The sequence below is a fragment of the Ovis canadensis genome, chromosome 20 (assembly GCF_042477335.2).
Source record: "Ovis canadensis isolate MfBH-ARS-UI-01 breed Bighorn chromosome 20, ARS-UI_OviCan_v2, whole genome shotgun sequence".
Taxonomy (NCBI): domain Eukaryota; kingdom Metazoa; phylum Chordata; class Mammalia; order Artiodactyla; family Bovidae; genus Ovis; species Ovis canadensis.
The window spans coordinates 64,282,056-64,295,928 of record NC_091264.1 but is presented as its reverse complement, the minus strand read 5'-3'; the positions used below and the strand labels follow the sequence as shown (position 1 = coordinate 64,295,928).

General features: G+C 51.4%; 1 long non-coding RNA gene across 2 annotated transcripts in view; it reads right to left on the bottom strand.

Annotated features, from left to right (window-relative positions):
- Window positions 1–1,067: 1,067 nt before the first annotated feature.
- Window positions 1,068–13,873, bottom strand: part of LOC138426069 (uncharacterized) — a 33,551-nt gene continuing 20,745 nt past the window's right edge. Inside the window, exons 4-6 of one of the 2 annotated variants that reach the window (XR_011251499.1) lie at window positions 5,583–5,807; window positions 2,840–3,074; window positions 1,068–1,802 (exon numbers count right to left, since the gene is read on the bottom strand). This is a non-coding gene — a long non-coding RNA (uncharacterized lncRNA). The remainder of the gene's footprint in view (window positions 1,803–2,839; window positions 3,075–5,582; window positions 5,808–13,873) is intronic. The other variant, XR_011251500.1, reaches the window with a different exon arrangement.

Below are 13,873 nucleotides of genomic sequence, written 5' to 3'. Positions count from 1 at the left end.
CCACTCTGCCTCTGAACGGCCCTCAGCTAGTGGGCTGCATTGCCTGGGACTCCCTCCACGAGAGGTCTCAGACAGAGGTGAGCTTCAGCCGGCGCACACCCGCTCTCCAGCCGCATTTCTTCCAACTCTGCTCCGTGATGGAGGCTGGGAGCCTGGCATCGGTGGTGGGAGCAATCATACGGTGGAAGCTGGCAAACACTGCAGATCAGGGCTCTCTCTCTCTCTTTTTTTTTTTTTTTCTGGAAAGCTGGTTGTTAACCATTCAGCAGCACACCACTACTCTTGAATAATAGCAGGGCTAGACTCTTCACGGGCTTCCCTGGTGGCCGAGACAGTAAAGAATCTGCTTGCAATGCAAGAGACCCAGGTTAGGTCCCTGGATTGGGAAGATGTCCTGGAGAAAGAAATGGGAACCCACTCCAGTATTCATGCCTGGGGAATCCCATGGACAGAGGAACCTTGCGGGCTACAGTCCACGGTACAGACACTCACATTACTCCACGGCGTGACGGGCGGAGAGCAAGGAGCACCAGGGGAGATGTCGGAGAAAGCTGCTGATGAGCTCCTCCAAGAGCTGACTTTCTGAGGGGCACTCCTGCATGCCCGGTTCTTATGGGGGTGGTGCTGATCTGGTAGCAGGTTGGAGCCCCGAGCGTGGCATGTCCGCCACCTAGAAGAAGTCTGTCCAGGTTCCTGGCATCCTGAGTGCAGCCGGGCAAGACTGACTCTGACTCGGAGGACTGAAGACCCCAGCGCAAACCTCAGAGGTCACTTGTGAGACCGTGTCCCCAGCACAGAGCCAGCCAGCCGCCAGCACACTGAACACCCTTCTGCTGTCTTGCGAATCACCGTCTGGCCTCCCCATCCTGCTAGTAGGTGGACACACTGGCTCCTTCCCGGTTTTCCAATCCCTAGCAGTTTCAGGAGTCCTTCCACACCTCCTGTGTGACTAGGGAAGCTGGGTCTCCAACTTGGCATCTTATTTGTAAAGTGTTGCTGACCTAATATACTCCAATATGAGAGTGCCAAGCACAACTTGTAGAAAGAAAGTCAATCTTTTTAAAGTCTTTTCAGTGAGGAATACATGTTTATTTGACACATATATATCCAGTGTCCACTGCAAGGCATTTTCGCTAACACACATTATGTGAAGGGTGATGAGAGCTAGCCTATGGAGGCTCTAACTGGCTGGGTCCAGATGCACAGAAGACAATGAACCTCTGGGCACTGGCCCAGGGACAGATATTTGCACATACATTTGCTGTCCTTTAAATAACTGTGTAAGTGAGGTGAAGTGAAGTCACTTAGTCGTGTCCGACTCTTTGCGACCCCGTGGACTGTAGCCCGCCAGGCTCCTCTGTCCATGGGATTCTCCAGGCAAGAATACTGGAGTGGGTTTCCATTTCCTTCTCCAGAGGATCTTCCCAACCCAGGGATCAAACCCAGGTCTCCCGCATTGCAGGCAGACACTTTATCCTCTGAGCCACCAAGAGTTGGCCCATAAATAAGGCTGAGAGCTGAAGAAGTGATGCTTCCAAATCGTGGTGCTGGAGAAGACTCCTGAGAGTCCCTTGGACTGCAAGGAGATACAACCAGTCCATCCTAAAGGAAATCAGTCCTGAATATTCACTGGACAGACTGATGCCAAAGGTGAAGCTCCAATACTTTGGCCACCTGATGTGAAGAGCTGACTCATTGTACAAGACCCTGATGCTGGGAAAAACTGAAGACAGGAGAAGGGGTGACGGAGGATGCAATGGTTGGATAGCATCATTGACTCAATGGACATGAGCTTGAGCAAACTGAGGAGACAACGAAGGACAGGGAAGCCTGGTGTGCTGCAGAGAGTTGGATATGACTTACTGAGCTCAAATGGTAAAGGCTACCCACTCCAGGATTCTGGCCTGGAGAATTCCATGGGCTGTAATAGTCCATGGGGTTGCAAAGAGCTGGACACGACTGAGTGACTTTCAGTTTCACTATCAACTGAACAACAAGAAGAAGAATAAAGCGGCCATGTGGCACAGCATAGCGGGTGAGTGCACGGCTCTCGGGCCGGGTAACCTGGGCTGGAGCCTGGCCTGTGCCATTAGGACCTATGGGAGCTTGGGCAGGTGGAGGGGCTTCTCTGAGCCTCAATTCTCTTATCTTCAAAATGAGGATAATAATAGTACCTTCTGCGAGCTTCGTTTGTGTTAAGTGAGTAAATATTTGCAAAGTGCCAGGTCTAGCCTACTGCTGCTGCTGCGTTGCATCAGTCGTGTCCAACTGTGTGCAACCCCATAGACAGCAGCCCAACAGGCTCCTCCGTCCCTGGGATTCTCCAGGCAAGAACACTGGAGTGGGTTGCCATTGCCTTCTCCGAGGGCTACCTAAGTTCTAGGTTAAGATACGTACATAAGACGCAGGGCTTTCCCTCATGGCCCAGTCATCCCACCCTGTCCATCATGACCAGTCTAGTAGCCATCTGTATCTTTGGTCCAGACTTTCCCCAGAGCCCAGCTGTTTGTTTGCAACTGTCTGTCAGTTACCTTGACTTGTCCCACCAACGCCTCAAGCACAGTACGTCCAAAACTAAACCACCCGGCCCCACCAGTCTGCTTCTCGCCTGTGCTTCCTTCTTGGTCATGAGCATCACTGTCCGCCCCAAGAGAAGCCCGGAGGTCAGAGCCCATGTTTCACCAAACCTCCCCAGCCCCCAGCTCCCTGGGGGTTGGTAACCAGGTAACCCGTGTTGCAGGTCCTCTGACACACAGCTCCCCCTCCCAGCAAGACCAAACCTTGACTCCCCTTCCCGCTTCTGCACCACCCTCTGCTTTCCACCTCCTCCACCACTCACTGCCTGGGTCCCAGCCCTCTTCGAGTTCCTCAGGAAGGACGAGGTGAGGCTGGACGCTAAGTGAGCAGCAACAGTGTGCACTGAGGCGCAGTGCAAACACGTCCCGTCACGGAAAACAAACAGCTCTCAGCCCAGCAACCGCATCCAACCGACGGCAGACCTCTTGCATCGTCTTTCCCTTGATGGGAAGCACAGCTCCTTGGTGCTGGAGCCAAAGGACGACGTAGTCTGACTGCTGAGAAAAGACGGATAAAATAAACAGCCGCCGTGAGCAGACTATGGGAACGAGGCTTTTGGAGTCGGGCCCGGGGCTTACGTCAGGGCAGGGTAAATTTATTCTGAAATCACCACCTATCTCAGTCCCCCTTCTGTTTGCTCTTTCCCATATAATGATTTGAGTTAAAATGTATGTCAGTTTAAAGTGCTAAAGATGTCAACAAATTCCTATATCAAAGCGATAGATTTTTCACTCCCACCAAAATCTTGACAGATTCAAGTTTCTCCAAACCTGAGTCAACACTGGGTATCACTGGACTTAAAAATCCTGCCAATCTGATATGTGCAACTGGCACTTTTTTGTTTTGATTTGCATTTCTTTAATTGCAAATAAAGTTGAACACCTTTTTGTACAGTTAAGTCATTCTCATTTTTTCTATGAATGCTTATTTACGCCTTCTGTCCACTTTCACTCATTGAATTGGTTGATCTCTTTCTTACTGATTTGTAAGAGCTCTTTGTATATTGAGACAATTAACTCTTTGTAATATGAATTGCAAATATTTCTTTTCATCTTGTCTCTCCGCCCCGCCTACCTTTTTTGTGGTAGATTTTTCCAGAGAATACTTTTTTGCTCCTTTGTTATAAAATATAGTAATTCCTTCTTTACAGTGCATTGGTTTTATGTTTTACATGCTGAGGGCTTTGAAGATCTGAAGAATTAAAGTCTGTCATCTGCTGACTCAGTTGGTAAAGAAACCGCCTACAATGCAAGAGACCCAGCTTTGATCCCTGGGTCAGGAAGATCCCCTGGAGAAGGGAATGGATACCCACTCCAGTGGGTATTCCTGGAGAATCCCATGGACAGAGGAGCCTGGGGGGCCACAGTCCATGGGATCCAAGAGTTCACACGACTGAGCGACTGAACCAGCATCACGGAGAACAGAGCTGTAACAGCTGCCCTTCCGGCTCCCCTGCCCGCCCCAGCAGGCTGGCTCCCATCCCTGTGATCCGCACTTCCTCCAGCAGGGCTGACACTCCACTGAGGTCCTGGGTGATTATTCCTGGGAATTCCCTGGCAGCTCAGTGGTTAGGACTCCATGCTCTCACTGGCAGCAGCCTAGGTTCGATTCGTGGTCGGGGAACTCAGATTCCGCAAGCCACACAGTACAGCTATCAGAGAGAGAGTATTCTTTTGTCGTAAACTGAGAGTCCGTCAAATGCCAGGTAATTTTTGACTCGGACAGGATAGGAAGATTCAGAGATGAGTTACAACTCTGTGGTGTTGTTTTCGAATTGGAGGCAGTGTGAACTCATGGAGACTGATATAGATTCAGATAAAAATACAGATAAAGATGTGAGCATAGAAGTTCAATAAATACAGATATAAATTCAGGTATACAATCCACGGTCGGGGAACTAGATCCCATGTGCCACAGCTAAGACCCAGTGCAGCCGAATAAATACTTTAAAAACTGTATCGGAAACAGAATGTTTTAAAGAGATACTTACCTACACATCGTTTGCAGTAGCAGGAAGCTGGTCTCCCGGGCATCCTTCTCTAAGGAAGTCCATGAGTTTGTTTTTATAAATACAAGGTATGGAATACAATGCTGTCCATCAGAAGCAACTTACTGATGTGCATAGAACTAGGATAAATCCTTACAATACAGCATAAAGGGGAAGATAAATGTTATAGCACAATGCCATTAAAATATGTATTAAAGCACATACATATATATTCATATATGCATACATGTACATGGAGAAGGCAATGGCACCCCACTCCAGCACTCTTGCTTGGAAAATCCCATGGATGGAGGAGCCTGGTGGGCTGCCGTCCATGGGGTCGTGAAGAGTTGGACATGACTGAACAACTTCCCTTTCACTTTTCACTTTCATGCATTGGAGAAGGAAATGGCAACCCACTCCAGTGTTCTTGCCTGGAGAATCCCAGGGACGGGGGAGCCTGGTGGGCTGCCGTCTATGGGGTCGCACAGGGTCAGACACGACTGAAGCAACTTAGCAGCAGCAGCAGCACACACCCCAGGATACAGCCCTTGCTCTGCCCGCTGAGAGAACCTAGAAGCAATGACGCCCAGCAGCAGTAAGAGTACTTAGCATCCAGATCTTGATCCTAAATATCATTCTGGACTAAACAGAACCAGGGATTCTTGGAGAAATGGCCAATTCAATGACCCAAGCAGAGAAAGAATAATATGAGTCTGGAACATCTTATTCTATCAGAAAGTAAGAAAGTACCCCCCAGTTAGGAGACATTTCAAAAAGATACAGAAAATAAATTAAAGGGGTTCCTACTGACCAAACCAGGGATAATCTGATCATCAAAACAAATAATGATAGTTATGGATCACAGGGGATTGAGAAAACCAGAAATTCATGAGTTCATACCGATATACATATACAGATAAATAACTATTCAAAATTTGATGATGTGGTATATCATCACACTGCCTCAATATACTTCCCACAAAATACTTCTTCATTACAAAAGAAAGTAAAGTACCTTCGCGGCAGCAAAGTCTGGCAGACACAACTTTAATCCAGTGATCAAAATAAACACCTCCAATGATTGAACAAATGGAGACCATGCAGCCGGTGACCGGGCAGATGAAGAGACCAGCACCGCAGCCGCGCGATGCTCATCAAGGACGCACGGCCTGAATCCAACGAGGGGACGCCGAAGAGACCCAGGGTGAGGCGCCTCCTGTAAAATGCTGGTCTATTCACTCTGAAAATGTCAAAGTAAAAAAAGTCAGGAATTCTACAAAGGACATTATTGGGACTAATAGCAAAACCTGAATCGAGTCTGTGCATGAGAATTTGCAGGAGGACGTGTTTGTTTATAGGAAATATACACTATATTATTCTGGTGAATGGGACCTCAGGGTTTTTGTGTGTTTTTTTTTTCCTGTATTTATTTAGCTCTCCTATAACTTTTTTAAAAATTAAAATTTTAATTTTGAGATAAGTATAAATTCATATGCAGTTGTAAGAAATAACACAGAAAGACCCTGTGTACCCTGTATCCAATTCCTCCCAATGGAGCATTTTGCAAAGCTTTCGCACAGCATCACTCTCAGGATACTGGCATGGATACAGTCGAGACGCAGAACATTTCCATCACCACAAGGACCCTTGTGTTGCCAGTTTATAAACACCCCCACCCCCAACCTTCTCTTCCTTCCCTCCCTCTCTTCTTTTTTCTTGGAGGTGATGTACAGTGTTGTGTTCATTTCTGCTGTACAACAAAGTGATTCAGTTATACATCTAGGGGCTTCCCAGATGACGCTAGTGGTAAAGAATCCGCCAGCCAGTGCCGGGGACTCAAGAGACGCAGGTTCGATCCCTGGGTCAGGAAGATTCCCTGGAGGAGGAAATGGCAACCCACTCCAGCATTCTTGCCCGGTAAATCCCACAGACAGGAGAGCCTGGCGGGTTATGGTCCGTGGGGCCGCAAAGAGTCGGACACGACTTAGGGCTAAACCACCACCAGTTCAAAGAAGAAAAGGGTCTTATACTGTTTTTTTTTTTTTTTTTTTTGCAGATTTTCTGAGAGTCTGTTTGTTTCAAAACAAACAAAGAAAAAAAGAAGTATAAGGAAAGAAATAAAAGTTTCTTTCTTAAGATACTAGGAGACAGGAAACTTTCAGTAAAGTTCTTTCTTCTCCTGCAGAGATTCTGGAAAACAGTTTTCTTTCTCTTCTGGGTGCGGTGCGGCATTGAGGTGGGATCCAGAGCAGCGCGGTCATCTCCGCACAAGGCTGAGAGGAAGCAGAGCCCAGAGGATCGCACACACATGGGCCAGAGCCCCTGGATTAAGTCAGCCTGGGACCCAGCCTCCCTCTGCCCTCCCAGCTGCAGGCATCATTACAATTCCTCGTTAGTCTTAAGCTAGTCATGCTGGGTTTTCAATTATTTGCCACCAAAAGCTTCCTGAAAGATTCAGTCATTGAAAAAGGATACCAGGGCCCTCTCACAATGAATCCCACTCCAAGCATAACAAATGTTATTGCTCCTGGGTGAACAAAATGTCTCTTGTTTACCAGCATGGACTGTGGGGAAATACACACACACGTGGTGTCTTCTAGAGATGGTTCACTGTGACCTTCAGATTCCAGGTAAAAGGCTGACCAGGGAGTGAAGGAATGTGCTCGGTTTATCACAGAGGGAGCCCAGCAGGCCAGGAACCAGAGGTGAGACAGCAATTGTGCAACAAAGTCCCGATCCGAAAGAGCTTTTATGAGTCTGCAAAAATTACCCCTGGTCTTCCCTTTTCTACCTAAAATCATATGTATTTCTATTTACGTTTCGATTAGTTTTTCTCTTCTGGTTAAATCTTATTCTTTCCTCAGTGACCTTGAATAACTCAACAGTACCTGAAAGAGAAGCCTTTTATCTCATCCTAATACTCAAGGTGCTTCCTTGGCAGACCCCGAACCACCGTGCACGTCTGTGCTGTCTCTCAACATACCGCGTTCTCCAGCCTTACTGTCCCCCCGGGGCTATGCTGCAGGCTGAGGGTCTGTGTCCCCCACCCAACCCTAAGATGCATGTGCCGAAGCCCAATCCCCAGTGTGACAGGCTCGGGAAGTGGGCCTTTGCGGGTGATTAGGTCATGAGGGTGGAGCCCTCATGCAGGGGTTGAAGCTTTTATAAAAGAGGTCCCATGTGTAAAGCTCCTCACTCCCTTTTGCCATGCGGGGACCTGGTGGCATGACTGTCTGTGAACCAGGAAGTGAGCTCTTAGCAGACCCCGAATTGCACCGGTGCCCTGAGCTTGGACTTCCAGCCTCTGGGACAGTGGGAAATAGACATCTGTTGCCGATCAGCCGCCCAGAGTGGCGTAACCACCGCGCTGGTGGTGGTGTTACAGCAGCCGGGACAGACCAAACAGACTCCATCGCACCGCTGCAGAAGGGAGTCACGGATACACTGAGCCCTGAGGGGCTGGTTGGGATCGGAAGACAGGAGCAAACGCGACGATTTCAGAACGTGCAGACGGACAGACACAGAGGCGCAGACGTGAACTCAGGGCTCCGTCAGGAGCCCCTCCCCGTCCACCGAGGGACCGAGAGGCAGTGATCCTCCAGCCGTCGAGAGAACACCTCCTTCACAGGCGGCCTCCACTCTTGGGCGCTTCTCTGTGCCTAACCATAGTTTCCTACCTTAAAGCCTCTTCATCATGCTCTATCAGAACTCCCCTGACACGGAATCACGGCATGTAAGCACCACGTGTCTGTCATCAGGGAGGACGTATCCCTGCCTCTCCACCAAGGACAGGACACGGACGAGGCATAGCACACAGGACTCAAACGCCTTTGGGGTGAGCCAAGTCTGAATATAGACATAACGATGTCCAAAAGTGAGAGTGAATGTCGCTCAGTCGTGTCTGGTTCTTTGTGACCCCATGGACTATACAGTCCATGGAATTCTCCAGGCGAGAATACTGGAGTGGGTAGCCTATCCCTTCTCCAGGGGATCTTCCCAACCCAGGGATCGAACCCAGGTCTCCCGCATTGCAGGCGGATTCTTTACCAGCTGAGCCACCAGGAAGCCCCTGATGCCAAGGTCGGGCTCAGATGTTGTCTCTCCCGTGAAGCCTCCTGGGATGTGCGGCAGAGAAACACCCCGTCTCTGCACAGGGGAATCTCCCACACCTTCCTGTAGCACTGGTTCATCCTTCCTTCCTCTCGGGCTCATCTCCCCACTCCACTGTGAATATCTGTGGGCAGGATCTGACTCTTTTTCTTGGTCCCCAGCCCTCGGTTAAGGCATTTTGGATTTGATGGCGTCTCTCCATGGACCACACCGGCCTGCCTGCAGAGCTAATCCCTGCCATTGGCATCGTCGGCTCTAGGCTCCGCCGGTGGAAGCCAACCATTCACAGGAAATCCAGGATGAAAGCAGCAGAGCTCTTTGTTCCAGCCCTATTTCTGCAGAAGACGGTTGCCCTTGGCTAAGCAGGAGGCAGTCTTCAGAGAGCTGACTCACCTGCTTGACAGGTCTGTCTCAGAAATGTTTGACTTGATGCTTTGCTCTTGATGTGAGTCTCAGAAACGTTTGACTTGATGCTTTGCTCTTGGTGTGAAAGAAGCCTGGCTCTACTTTGCAGCGGGAGGTGGCAGGCTCATGAAATGAGTGTTTGCCTGTTTCTGACGGCTTCCCTGGAGGCTGGCTGGGCAAGCTCCCACGGGGTGATGAAATGGTGATGATCCGGTGCACCATGAAGGCTGCAGAGCTCCCGACACGCTGCTCGAGGAGGCGCCCACGCAGGCAGAAAGCCGCTGCGAGAGAGACGGAAACCCCAAGCTGTAGGCTCAGAAGTTTCCTCACTAACCACGCAGGCCGGGGCGAGCTACAGAGAGGCGCTTTGCCGCTGAGAAACTTGGATAGAAGAGGAAACAGCAGATCTTCCCAAAGGCTCCGACCTCGGCAAAGCCCGGCGTTTGTTTTTATTGCTGCCAGGACAAATCACCGCACATTGAGTAGCTTGAAACCACACCTTTCCTCATTTCACAGCTCTGCGGCTCCGCAGTCGGTGCGGCTCGGCTCCACTGGGCCCCCTTTCAGAGGCTGCGGGCTGGAATCAGCAAAGCTGCAGTCCCGATCAGGGCTCTGAGCGGAGAGTCTGCAGCCAAGCTCGCTCAGGCTGCTGGCCAGGTGGTTGTGCAAGTGGGGCCCCTGCTCTATTGCTGGCTGTCAGCTGGGGGCAGCCTTAGCTCCCAGAGGCCTCCCTGGAATCCTGGCACAAGGCTCTGACTTCTCAGAACCAGCAAAGGAGCCCTGAATCCCTCCCGGGACTCGAATCTCCCTGACTCCCCTTTCTGCTGCCTTCCCTCTAACTCCATCCAGAGAAAGGTCCTTGCTTTTTTAAGGGCTCAGGTAATTAGATGGATAATCACGGCCTTCCCTGGTGACTCAGCTGGTAAAGAATCGGCCTGCAATGCGGGAGACCTGGGTTCGATCCCTGGATTGGGAAGGTCCCCTGGAGAAGGGAAAGGCTACCCACTCCAGTATTCTGGCCTGGAGAATTCCATGGACAGAGGGGCCTGGTGGGCTATGGTCCACGAGGTCACAACAACAAGTCGGACGTGACTGAGCGGCTAACATGTATATGGGCACTGTGGCCCAGCCAAAGTGACATGTAAAATTAAATATCACCGCTTCTGATTAGGACGTCCTCTTTCCCGTCATTGTCAAAGGCTTCGGGACCGCTGGCTCTCCTCCCCTCTCTGTGACTGTCCCACTTCTTGGTCCATTCGAGCCCTTCCGCCCCCAGGCCTGGCTGAAGGAGGCCCAGGCTCCTCTGCTCGCTATGCTGAGCACAGACATTCAGGCTTACTTTGCGGGCATGGTTTTCCCAACCGATCATGACAGAAACAAACCAGGTGTAAGAAAAACTACAAATGAGAAGGTTCAAGGCTTAGAAAATTATGCTTTCTTCCCATCCAGCACCCAGGTACTGATCTCCTTTCTGAGATGGAAATTGGAAATGTCAGGCTTTTTTGTCTATATATATACTGTTGAAAGTAGATCTCACCCAACCCCTGGTCTTTGAACACCTGAAGTTCCAACAAAGCGAAATAGAAGGCTCTTGCAAAGGCCTTTAATCTGAAGAGGATTGTTTGCATTTCTGAGGAAGTTTTAACTCTCTGCTCTGGCCCTATTTTTCAAGAAGGAATATTCCCTTGGGCATAGCCTCCCTGGAGGCTTATCCTTAGAGAGGAATTTATAAGATCTTCAGAACACTGTGTAACCATTTCAAAAAGCCCAAGTGGCCAAGGTTTTTAACTGGGCAGGGAATAAAAAGTTATATTTTCCCTCCTTCCTCCTCTTCTACCTCTCATTTCCGTGGTGGTAAAGTGTCTGCCTTCAACGTGGGAGACCTGGGTTCAATCCCTGGGTCGGAAAGATCCCCTGGAGAAGGAAATGGTAACCCACTCCAATACGCTTGCTTGGAAGATCTCATGGACAGAGGAGCCTGGTAGGCTACAGTCCACAGGGTCACAAAGAGTTGGACACGACTGAGCAACTTCATTTTCCTCTTCTACCTCTCACCCCACATCAGAAAAATCAGGAAGCCCTGCCTTTCCCAAAGGAAAGAATCATGTGGCTGTGGTGCCAAGGCCCTGTCTGTGCTCTGGGCCATCCTGCTCACCGGCCACGGCCTGTGCCCCCCATGCCCTGCCCCTCCTGACTTCCCACCAGCTACTCCACAGCCAAGCCGGACAGTCAGAGGGAAGCTGTGGCCTTTTCTCTTCTACACTGTTTGGAAACTGTTAAGGACTTTTGCTATTGTTATTCTGGAGAAGGAAAATATTGGCCAAATCTTTTTTTAACTGTATATTCCGATTGTACTTTTTGGGGGGGAGGGGAGGTGGCCTTAGTTACAGCACACAGGACCTTTGGTAGTGACCCGCAGGCTTCTCTCTGGTTGTGGTTTGCAGGCTCCAGAGCTTGAACGGGCTCAGCAGTTGCCCTGCACAGGCTGAGTTGCCCCAGCGGCATGCAGGATCTTAGCTCCCCAACCAGGGATCGAACCTGCATCCACTGTGTCGGAAGGCGGATTCTTAACCACTGGACCACCAGGAAAGTCCTTAGGCAGAATCTTAATTACCAAGAGCATCAGAAGTGGCCACCAGGTGAAAATGTCTGTGGAGCATCTGTTTAAATCAACCCACCTGACCGTGCCCGTCTCAGTGCCACCGGTGGCAGATGAGCCTAGAACTACACCATCTGATGCCTTCACAACCCTGGTTGCCTCCTCAGTGGCCTGCATCTGACTTATAAATCCTGTACCTTTCAACCATCCTCCCTAGGGCTCTCAGGCTATTCCTTCCCAAAATACCCCCCTTCACACAGATACGTTCCCCCTTCGAAATGTTCGGTGGGTTCCCAGTTCTCGCCCAGACCCTCCACAATCAGAACATAACCTGCCATTCCCAAGACATCCACCACTCCCCCATTCATTCACACACTTGATGGACACACTGAGCATCTATTTCGTGCAGGCCCTGGAGACACAGGTCAGGCTGAGCTAACTTGGACAGTCTCTGCTCTCAGGAGCTTGCTACCCAGCTGGGGAACACAGGCCTCGACAAGGCGTTCAGTGAGCGTGATGAGATGAGGAGGACGAAGACCCAGTGCCAGTGTGCCCGCCCGCGTCCACCTGGGCCGACCCTCGGTTCCCACTTGCCGGCTTCCTCGCTGACCACTGAACACACATGTTCCCTCCCCCACGCACTGGCTCAACCACCCTATGAAACTCCCCCCAGACCCCTCTGTCCTCCAAGGGCCCAGTCGTGTCCCACCTTCCCTGTTTTCCTGATCCATGCAGCCTGTGAGGAACTTGCCCTTGTCTCCGCGACGGGGTCCCAGGCAGCATCTTCTAAGCCCTACCGACTCCGCCTTCTGCATTCGTTTGTCGTGAGAGGGGTACTTGTCATCCTCTCAACCCTGGTAGCTCACATCAGGGACACAAGAGACCCCGCAACCCCACCCGCCCCTTGTCCAGCCCTCAACACTCCAGCTCTGTGCAAATGCTGCCTGGGGTCTTCAGAGCTGCCCTGCGGGGATCTATCATCCCTGCTTTCATGGTGGGATGGTGGGATGGTTGGGGGTGGGGCAGGACGGGTGGTACTAAGTCTGCCAGGGTAAGGTAACTTGCAGAGCTCACCAGGCAGTCTCTTGGCCTGCTGTCGGACGGGACCCCACCTGTCCCCCCGACCCCTCCCAGCAGCTCCCCTTCCTGCTCGGCACCCCTGAGGGTTAGGGGCTGGTTCCCCTCCCAGGGGCAGGAGCACAGGGGGATCCCACGGCCCCGACTTGCTGCCTTTCTCACTGGCCTGTGAGAAGGCGCGGCTTTCAATGACCCCTCCAGCCCCGGGGCTGTAAGAGACAGGCCGGGTTCTCACGTCGGGGGGGTGAAGGCTCAGGACCGCTACTCAGGCTCCCCTGCCCCTGGGATCTAGCCTGCTTTGTCACTTATCTCGATTCAGACACATGCAGCACAGCCCGGGGCATGGCCGCGGGGCCCCCAGGGGGTGAAAAGGAGAGGCGGCCCGGGCATGGACCAGGGCACAGGCCAGCGGGGACGCGGCGCAAGGGTCAGGCTCGGGTTCCAGCCTTTCTCTCGCCTGCTAAGAGCCGCCCTGTACGAAGGGCTCGAGTGTCAGCGCCGAGCTCACCTCTTCACACGCCCTGCCTCATTCAGTCCACTCGCCACCAGAGTCTGGCTTGAGATGAGGAAGCCGGCACCTCCAGAAACATCCTACTCCACCCGGGGCCCGGACGAGCATTTCTCAGCCTCCCTGCAGAGCCCCAGGATCAGGCCGCCAGGTGCCTGCCCAGCCCCAAGTCAAGGGAGAAGAAAAGACCATCACTGAAGGTGAACCGCTGTCCAGGGGCTCCAACCCATGACAGAGGAATTCTCTCCTCCTCTTTCTAAAAATACACACGTATGCCACCAACATCGCCTGCGTCCTCCACCCGCCCTTACAGCTCCTTAGCTGCCTCCACATCTGCTTCCTTATTCTGCGAGGCCCCGGAGAAGGTGGGGATTCCACCCTATGTCTACACGTGCACAGGCATCACGCGCACACACACGCTTCACCTCTCAGAACAGCAGAATGGGCACACTGGTGGGACCTTTAGAGATGCTCTAATGGGAGTCACACCAAAAAACTCTTCCCATCAAGAAGTATTTCTCCTGGACACTGAGTAAGTAGTAAGTAAGTGAAGTCGCTCAGTCGTGTCCAACTCTTTGCGACCCCATGGACTGTAGCCTACCAGGCT